This window comes from Rhagoletis zephyria, unplaced genomic scaffold (assembly GCF_001687245.7).
Source record: "Rhagoletis zephyria isolate East Lansing unplaced genomic scaffold, Rhagoletis_zephyria_1.1 Rzeph_scaffold_19320, whole genome shotgun sequence".
In the NCBI taxonomy this organism is placed as follows: Eukaryota; Metazoa; Arthropoda; class Insecta; order Diptera; family Tephritidae; genus Rhagoletis; species Rhagoletis zephyria.
Window position 1 is genome coordinate 48 of NW_016176380.1, and position 9,217 is coordinate 9,264.

At 35.0% G+C, this 9,217-nt stretch overlaps 1 long non-coding RNA gene across 1 annotated transcript; it reads left to right on the forward strand.

The window, feature by feature from the left end:
* Window positions 1-7,208: 7,208 nt before the first annotated feature.
* LOC108380464 (uncharacterized) lies at window positions 7,209-7,752 on the forward strand. Its single transcript, XR_001849566.1, has 2 exons — window positions 7,209-7,321; window positions 7,481-7,752. It is a non-coding gene; the product is annotated as an uncharacterized LOC108380464 (long non-coding RNA).
* The last annotated feature ends 1,465 nt before the right edge of the window (window positions 7,753-9,217 follow it).

Genomic DNA, 9,217 nt, shown 5'->3' on the forward strand with positions numbered 1-9,217 from the left:
ACCAGGTTAGCTTTTTGTTCAGTAACCCGCCTTGTTTGTTATTCAATTCACAGGTCTTAGTTTAAACTTCATGATATCACACATTGTTCGGCGAAACTTGCCACTAACCACTACCACGCGGATCACTGCGTGATTAGCCTGTCACAAGTTGGTTTCCTATCAAAGCACGGAAAGCAGTGGTTGAAAGGAGGAATCAGTGAACTTTTACATGTATTGGTCGACGTTTGACGAAAGCGTCTGTGTGAGCTCTCTATCAACCTTAAATTCAGGCTTCCAAATATCTGTAGTAAGTATTTTTCAAGCGGAGATTGGTGCTATTAAGGAAACAGTCGATGAGCTCCTGTTGTGCGCGATGGTCAGACAGCCAGGTAGCAATCAGAGCCCTGGATCTGCTCGATATCCAATTCCGCTATTCGAGCCCTGGGCTTACTTTGGCATCGCTCAAAGTTTGTAGGGAAATCTTTTAATCCAGTTTTTACGTTGTCAGACTCAGGATGCTAGGCCATAGTGATATCGCAGGAAACTGTGCGGCGGAAACTGTGGTCAGGCTGCCAAGAAAAGATAATGGTAGTTGAAAAGTGGGGCCTCGGATCGAAATTTGTTTCAAAACCACGGCATGTGCCACTGCGTGGTCGTACTGAATGAGATCGGGCCGGAGGCAGTCTAGGGATCTCCTTAGGATCGCGAAGTTGAATCTCTAAATTTTCGTTGGGTGTATTGATCGGCCCTGCTGTCCTATCGGGGCTCACGCTGCTGCATGGTGGACGACGTGGTGGAATCAGCTCAACACTTGCATGAGCTCTCGGGGACTAACATCCGCCGCCTGAAAAACTTCGTTCTCGGCCCGCAGCCATTCTTGTTTTAACCTAGAAGTTACCGTTCGCAATGATATCCCAAAGGACAAACGTTCATGATCTAGGTAAGCCACAACCACCTTAACCGAATCTAACCTAACCTCACTATATCCATGAATGTTCTGGTAATTCCCGCCAAATTAACAACGATTACATCTTCAAAATCTTTTTTAAAAGCCATGTAGATAAAAATACATTTCGACAAATGTCTTACGTTCTTCAAAAGTGTGCTTACTCCAATGCCCGCATGTGTAAATGCCAATACTTCATAAAATCACTTCATATTCGCCATTTTCATATTTCCACTAACACATGTGCGTACTCATAATTTGCATGTCTGAAACATAGTATGTAGTATATATTCGTGACTATGGACTTATGTGGCACTGTATTTGGCCATACTTGCCTAGTCGGAAAAATTAGGAGCGTTTCTACAAAAACGCCTTCAGGAAGAGATTTTGAAATAACACCTTCTCTTTGGAAGGTTTATTAGAAGATCTTAAAATAGTAGATACTGTCATTCGAACGCAAACGAGAAGTTGGGTTTCCATGGGAGCAAAAGTCAAACAAGTATCTCTTAATAGCCCTGCCCTTCGAAGGCAGACATGAAGGCGTGTTTCCAAGGCAACCGATGTGCGTCTACTGCAAAGTTAAATTCAAACTCTTGCATTATTATGTCATGTAAATTATTCACTGCTAAGAGAAACAGAATTAGAAACTGAACTATAAACTCTGGCCATTCCATATCAAATGAAAAGAATCGAGTTCGGAAGGCCTATCGCTTCAAAGATCCCAAACAAAAGTTCCCCGAAGGCCTCTTATTTTCTAATTTAGCCGACTGGGTAGGTATCTATATTATGTCTATGTATGCAAAGGTTTTAGAGTACACATGACCTGATGAAATTCGACAAAAATACAACAATAAGGTCCATTTGTTCTAACTGAGGTGTTCATCCCCCTTACCCTTTACGATCTTTCAATTCCATTTGAAATACTGACCGAAAACTAAATTGTGTTTAGTCCATAGGCAAGCGCACATTAACACATATGTACATATGCACAGTGTATACACATCTAAAATTTCTGCACACCTACTTATCTACACAGGTACATTTTCAATTTTATTATCCCAAAAATCAAGTCGGCCACATTTCAGTAGAGACCTCAGTGTGCACTTGTGTACATTCATTTTCATTCATTCACTTCTGCGCCCACCGGCCCCCTGCCCCCCTGCCCCCCTAATCACTCTCGTAATCATACTAAGTTCTCTGTTTTTGAATTTTTGTGCTGCATGTTTAGCAAATTAAGGGATTACATTCAATTGAATGCTGGTTACTGGCTGCTACGTAGCAAATTTTGCAAATGAAAGGTATCTAGGCGTTATTCCAAATATTTGTAAATATGGCAAATATTCGGAGTAAAACGAATTTTCACAGACTAACAGGTACGATTTTTTGTTGAAGCTTTACTTTTTTTTGAACACCTCTTGGGGGCATTTGAAATATTTTTTGGTTACGAGGGTACTGTTTTTAGTTTGAAAGCAAACACAACGTGTTAATGTATGCATAACATATATATGTACAGATGCATACATATATGAAAATCGGTTTCGTAACTAAGAACGGGGATATTAAGTAATTTAGAATAGTGAGGAAGTGAGTGCCTATAAGTAGAACAAGCCATCCATGTGCATACATATACCGATGTTGGTATAAAAGTTATCTTGAAGGTAATGACAGTTTAAGTTCTTTGGCTTTAAAATAACAAAACCTACTTTCACTTATTTTTCTAAAATTCAACGTAATATTCTTGGGCGGCTGGTAGATTTATTTAGGTAGGTAGGTATATTTAGATGACAGATAATTAAGTAGAATATAAGTACAGCCGACTTTAAAGCCGCTTTTGATCGCACGTAGAGAACCTGCATGGACGACACTTGCAATCCCCTTAAAACTTTTACGGCAGAGGGCCATCAAAACAAAATACTTCCTAGCAAGACATAAAAATATTTTCCGAATCCGGATGTATGGGAGGTAGGCGTGGTTATTGTCAGATTTTGCCCATTTTAAATACCATCCGTCCTACGCCCGAAAGAAGTGTACGTACCAAGTTTCGTTAAGATATCTCGATTTTTACTCGAGTTATCGTGTACACAGACGAACGAACGGACAGACAGTCACCGCCTGATCACTTATGTATACATTTGTCTATATCTATCTCGATTCGTTTTACCTTTTACAAACAACCGTTATGTGAACAAAGTTGCGCTTGGGCATAAAAAAGGCAAAGGCTACCCTAGTGAGTATGTTCCGAATAATAAGTTTTAAATTTAACTACACTCACCTGCCGGTGGTTTATTGAAGTGCGTTTCTAATTATTTTCTAGCCTTAAGTTGCCCTAATAAGTAATCTACATACATGGTTTATACACAGGGGCGATACATACATATACAGGGCAAATACATACATGCCTTCTATACTATATGTATGAAATGTGGGTATGTAATCTCAATTAATACAATTTGTGTGGGNGGCAAAGGCTACCCTAGTGAGTATGTTCCGAATAATAGTTTTAAATTTAACTACACTCATCTGCCTGTGGTTTATTGAAGTGTGTTTCTAATTATTTTCTAGCCTTAAGTTGCCCTAATAAGTAATCTACATAGTTTATACACAGGGGCGATACATACATACATATACGGGGCAAATACATACATGCCTTCTATACGATATGTATGAAATGTGGGTATGTAATCTCAATTAATACAATTTGTGTGGGGATATTGTAAATTTGTGCTGAAGACAAAAAATGGCTCAACTTCATTTGACTTCATAAACAGAATTTGAGCATTGGCATTGTCACAGAGAAATGTCTTTAAACGGTAAAATGTCTGCGCCAACTGCAAACTAAATATGTATTTGTTTTGCGTATACAATTTCATAGCAAAATGTTTTTATCTTCTACGAGTATTGCAAGCTTAAGTCGAGCTTTCCGTATTAAATTTAAACTGCCTAAAAGTATGCAGGCAAGAGATATAACTATAATCACTCAGTGACCAATGCTGAATAGCAATTACTAACCCCTGCTAATAAGAATTTAGTATTTACTAGTTCTCATCGTGTTGAAGCTACGCATAAATCCCAAAAGNAGCTGAACACAAAAAATGGGTCAACTTCATTTGACTTCATAAACAGAATTTGAGCGTTGGCATTGTCACAGAGAAATGTCTTTAAACAGTAAAATGTCTGCGCCAACTGCAAACTAAATACTTGTTTTGCGTATACAATTTCATAGCAAAATGTTGGTTATCTTCTATTGCAAGCTTAAGTCGAGCTTTTCGTATTAAATTTAAACTGCCTAAAAGTATGCAGGCAAGAGATATATAATCACTCAGTGACCAATGCTTAATAGCAATTACTAACCCCTGCTAATAAGAATTTAGTATTTACTAGTTCTCATCGTGTTGAAGCTACGCATAAATCCCAAAAGGCAAATAAACGTTGAGTAGGTCAGTGCTGTAATTCAATTAAGAGCAATCATTATTAGAAATTTGAATATATGTACGAGAGATTGTATGTATACACATGTATGTATGTATGCGCGTGTAGGCATAGGTGAAAATACGCCGGCTTGGGCAAATTCGAGCATCTTTTTGTGGGAAAATGCTAGGAATTTGTATTAAAAAATTAACTGGTGGGATTTGGTTAATCTCGTGACCAATTTATTAACACATGGTAAACTTTTGAAAGCACAATTTTTAAGATAAAATTAAATTATAAATAATGAGTTGCTTAAAACACTTTATAATGGTGGTTTCTGAATGTATGCAAACAGGTTTTTTTTCGGGTACAAAAATTGAATGGCTATGTGAAAAAATGGCTGTGCAGGAAGCGGAAAATCATTCTTGCGATGCTTAAACCGACCTGAGGAAGCCGTAGGCAAAAAAGCTCTGATATTTACTTATAATTATTCATGTTGTGGGAATTCGGACACTGAAGGGATAATTTTTTTTTATTATCTATCAAGTGTTACACAACTAAATAAAATGTATACAAGTAAAAATGGCAGACGGTATATGGCTCACTCCACGACAAATAAGTGCACTTGATTTTGAAGAACCTCAAGAATACCTTCGTTAGAAATTAGAGATTTACGAGAGGAACGAAGTGACAATGAGCCCTTGGTAACTGAAGAGATTGTGGACGATAATGAAGATGATGTGCCTCCAGATGACTCCGATATAGAAGAGATCCAGTAACCATAATACGACTAGGAACATGAAATTGAAGATGATGAAGAACTTAATGATTTAGCAGGTGAAAACGGGAAAGCTATACTGGCAAAGGTGGTACAATTTGGTCTGCTGAATTCACTCATCATACTCTTGGCTACCAAGTCCACTGGTGGAATGTGGCACCACCCACTCATGATGAAATGCTGCATCCCGCAGTCCCTTCACGAATTCCCACCAAACTCGGTGCGAACATTGCTTAGAGCCTCACTAAGAAACCCTTTGAAAATGCTTGAAATCAGACAAGAAACTTGTCCACCTCCCATATAACGGTATTATAGAGAAATACGAAAAATGATATTTATTAGTAACTATTTAAGCTAATTTACTCAAAATCGCTATATAAAATGATCTCTCAGCAGAAAATGATACTTAGGAAATTTTTGGAAAATGGGCGTGGCACCGCCTACTTACGCCTACATATGTACATATGCGTATCTCGGTAAGTGGGTCATCAATTTCTACCAAACTCGGCACATTTATCAACCTTGGCGCAAAAAAGCAATATGTTGAAAATTTTTGAAATCGGACTACAATTATCGGTCCTTACCACATAACGGTGAATTTCAGAAATACGAAAATTCCGATATTTCAATAACTAAAGATGGCGTGGCACCACCGTGTTATGACTACATATACACATAGGTGTATAACGATAATCGCCTTATCGATTAAAACCAAACTTGCTCCAATTATTTCAATGTATCATAGCATATGGACTGCTGAGTGGAAGATCTCAGCAGCCAGTTCGAAAACGCCCTATCTCAAAAAACGTTTCAAAAACGTTCTATTTCAGAATTGGGTTGAAGAACGCCCTATTTCAGAATTCGTTTCAAAAACGCCCTATCTCAGTTGCCGATTAAAAAACGCCCTATATCAGCACATTTTCAATACATTTTGAAGTGAGATAGGGCATTTTTGAATCGAATTCTGAAATAGGGCGTTCTTCAACCATATTCTGAGATAGATTGTGTTTCAATGAAATTCTGAAATAGGGCGTTCTTGAAAAGTTGTTTGAAATAGGGCGTTTTCGAAGTGGCTGCCGAGATAGGTCGATCTTCCACTCAGCAGTCGATATTATGGAGGCATATTATCAAAACTGTTTGGCATCGGGAAAAATACTCTTGCTTATCATGCAGTTTACTGAAAGGTGAATATACGATATTTAGTATGTGCGCTGGGTATATAAAGCTCGATTTCGCCCGAACTTATACTTATTTACTTGTTTTATTTAATGTTTTCTAAAAAAATCTTAGATTTTATTGTTTTAAGAAAAAAATAGTTTTTTAAAATAATTACATTAAATATTTTTTCTATAACTTTTTAATTTGGTTTTTTCTTCTTTTAATTTAATTTTTTTTTTACTTCTTATTCTTTAAAAATAACAATATATATGTATGTTTTTCTAAATTTCATTTAATTTGTAAAAAACTTATTTTTGTTAAAAAGCATAGCATTAAGGGCATTAGCATATTTTTCAATTAGTCTTTCGAAAGACAGTAAAAAGCTTTCACAATAGGTGCCAGAATTGACAATTGTCTTACGAAAGACAAAAGTGGTGAGTTGAAAGACAATTGCCAGAATTGATTTGTAAAATCGTAAGAGTAATGCTTAGTATTAAAAATATCAGACAAACTCACTTTCGTAAAAGAATAAGCGATAAGAAAATAGTCAATATTTACTAAGCTGCGTTTCGCGAAACATTACAAAATGACAAATATTTGTTGTAATTATTAACAATGTATACAAGCACGTATTTACATACATTTGCAAGTGCACATACAATTATACATACATATATAGATGCATATGTAAATATATATGCGTATGTGTGCCTATGTTATTCGGTTCACATATCTGCTGCTACTAGCAATCACCTAAAATATTAAAACTACACAAGCAACCACTACAAAAAATGATTAATAATAAACAATTGTTGAAACTAGGTTTTTCTAGTCTAATACATATGTACATATGTATGTATGTACATAGGTAGTAGGGGTGTCCTCAACGCCGGAGAGGTCAGTTGATTAGCCAACCAACAGCATCCAGCGCCGCCGCCACATTTGGCTACACACAAATAATATTTGAATCTATAAATTAGCTGCAGATTAGTGAATCTGATTCAGTATAAGCTTTAAACTTGACAAGCAAACAGAAAAATACAAAAAATAAAGTGAGTGCTAAAAAATATAGAGACAAGTATTTTACGCGTTTGCACATTGAAAAACGTAGAAAAAAATTAATAAAAAAAACAAAATTCAAAATCTGTTGTAATCCTTTTTATTGATATCACTTTAAATCTTTATTTTATTTTTTTCTGCTTCTTTGCCAGTTCACCATGAAAGTGCTGTTCTTTCTCGCTCTCTGCATCGCCATGATTTTCGCCGTTATGGGTCAAAGCTGTCCGGCCAATTTCAAATGGGATTCCGGCAATAAACTCTGCCTGGCTGAACGTCCCATTCATGGTGAATGTCCTGCTGGTTCGCAATACAACTTGAACTATAATAAGTGTGTTTATGTAGCACGCGGTTGAATGCATTTATTTTTGGTGTCTCTTTTGTTGGATTATTTAATGAATAAGAATAAAAATGTGAAAAATTAGAATTTGGGCGAAATTTCTTTAGATTTCTTTTTCGAGAGCTGTTTCCGAGTTTTTCATTAATAAAAAAGTGCTTTGCTATTGATTTCGCGGTGTTGTGATGGAAGGAAAACGAAAATAAAAGAAGTGGTTTTAAACATTTATCGCTCATTTGATTCAATAGTGTCATAATCAAAAAAAATATAAATTTTGAGTTGAGTATACAGAAATTACCGCTACATCGTTTTCTATGTTGTGTAAAAATTTTATAGCTGCATACCAGTATCTCAATAGAACTAAACATTGAACTATTGAAGTAAATGAGCGATATACCGCTCGTTTGGTAGTACAACGTCATAACTCAAAAAATCAAAATTGCCAGAAAAGGGGGTTTAAAGTTTCGTTTTGTTTTTCGCATTGAAGAAAAATATAGTTATAAAAAATTAAAAAAAAAGTGACTGATCCATTTCCGATGTTATATCGGGAATTATCTTCAGATTAAAATATGTTTTTCTGCTTGAAAAATACATGGACACGTATTTTTTAAATTTTCATAGCACTAATTTAGTACTTTTTACGAATTTTTGAAGCTTCTGTTAAAAAATAATAATTTTTTGGCAATTTTTTTTGTAAACCTTTTAGTTTTCATAATTTGTAAGCTTTTTGGTTGCTTCTAAGGTTATTTGTCCCCAGTTTTTTTTTTTGTTTTTAAATTGATCAATGAAAGTGAAAAATTTTGATAAGCCATAACAATAATACGATTTTATGAAAAAACGAAAAAATTTTTTTCTCAAAAAGTCGACCTTTAATTTTCTTCAAATTTACAGGGTACGTGCTATTTACATGCTGTACAAATTTCGTTTGATATTTTCTCGTTTCTTAGGAGAAAACAAATTATTTAAATTTTTTCTTTAGAGCCTCTTAAATGCTAAAATTTTCAAGATTTCTAGTTAGTTGTTCCTTGAATGAGTTTATTTTAGATTTTTTGACATTTCTTTAAATATACCTTTAAAATTAAATAATTTTGATAAATGGCAATAATACTTAACCCGTTTGAAGTAAAAATAAAAAAATTATTTTCAGTATTTATACTTATTTATTCGTACAATTTTTACGAGATATATGCAGTTGAATGTACGCCTTGACATAATTGATCGAAAAATTCTGTATCAAACAAATACCCTGCAGGAAATGGAACTAGTTTATAGTTTGGCAGTAACTAACTACGAAGGGCGTTGGCCGCAAAATAGTGGGAACTGGTTTTCTCTGCATTAGATGTCAACTAACTTGTAGCTAACTACTTTTGGTCATAAACTATCAATAAACAAATTTTTTTAAATTTTTTACAATGTTTTATTTTATTTAAAATTACACATTTGCTTATTTGTTTACATGTTCTTTGTGTTTGACATTTGAATTCGATCAGACATCACATCAAACCAGATAATATAAAATTACGAGCTTTATTTTATTTGTGCTGAATACGAAAAA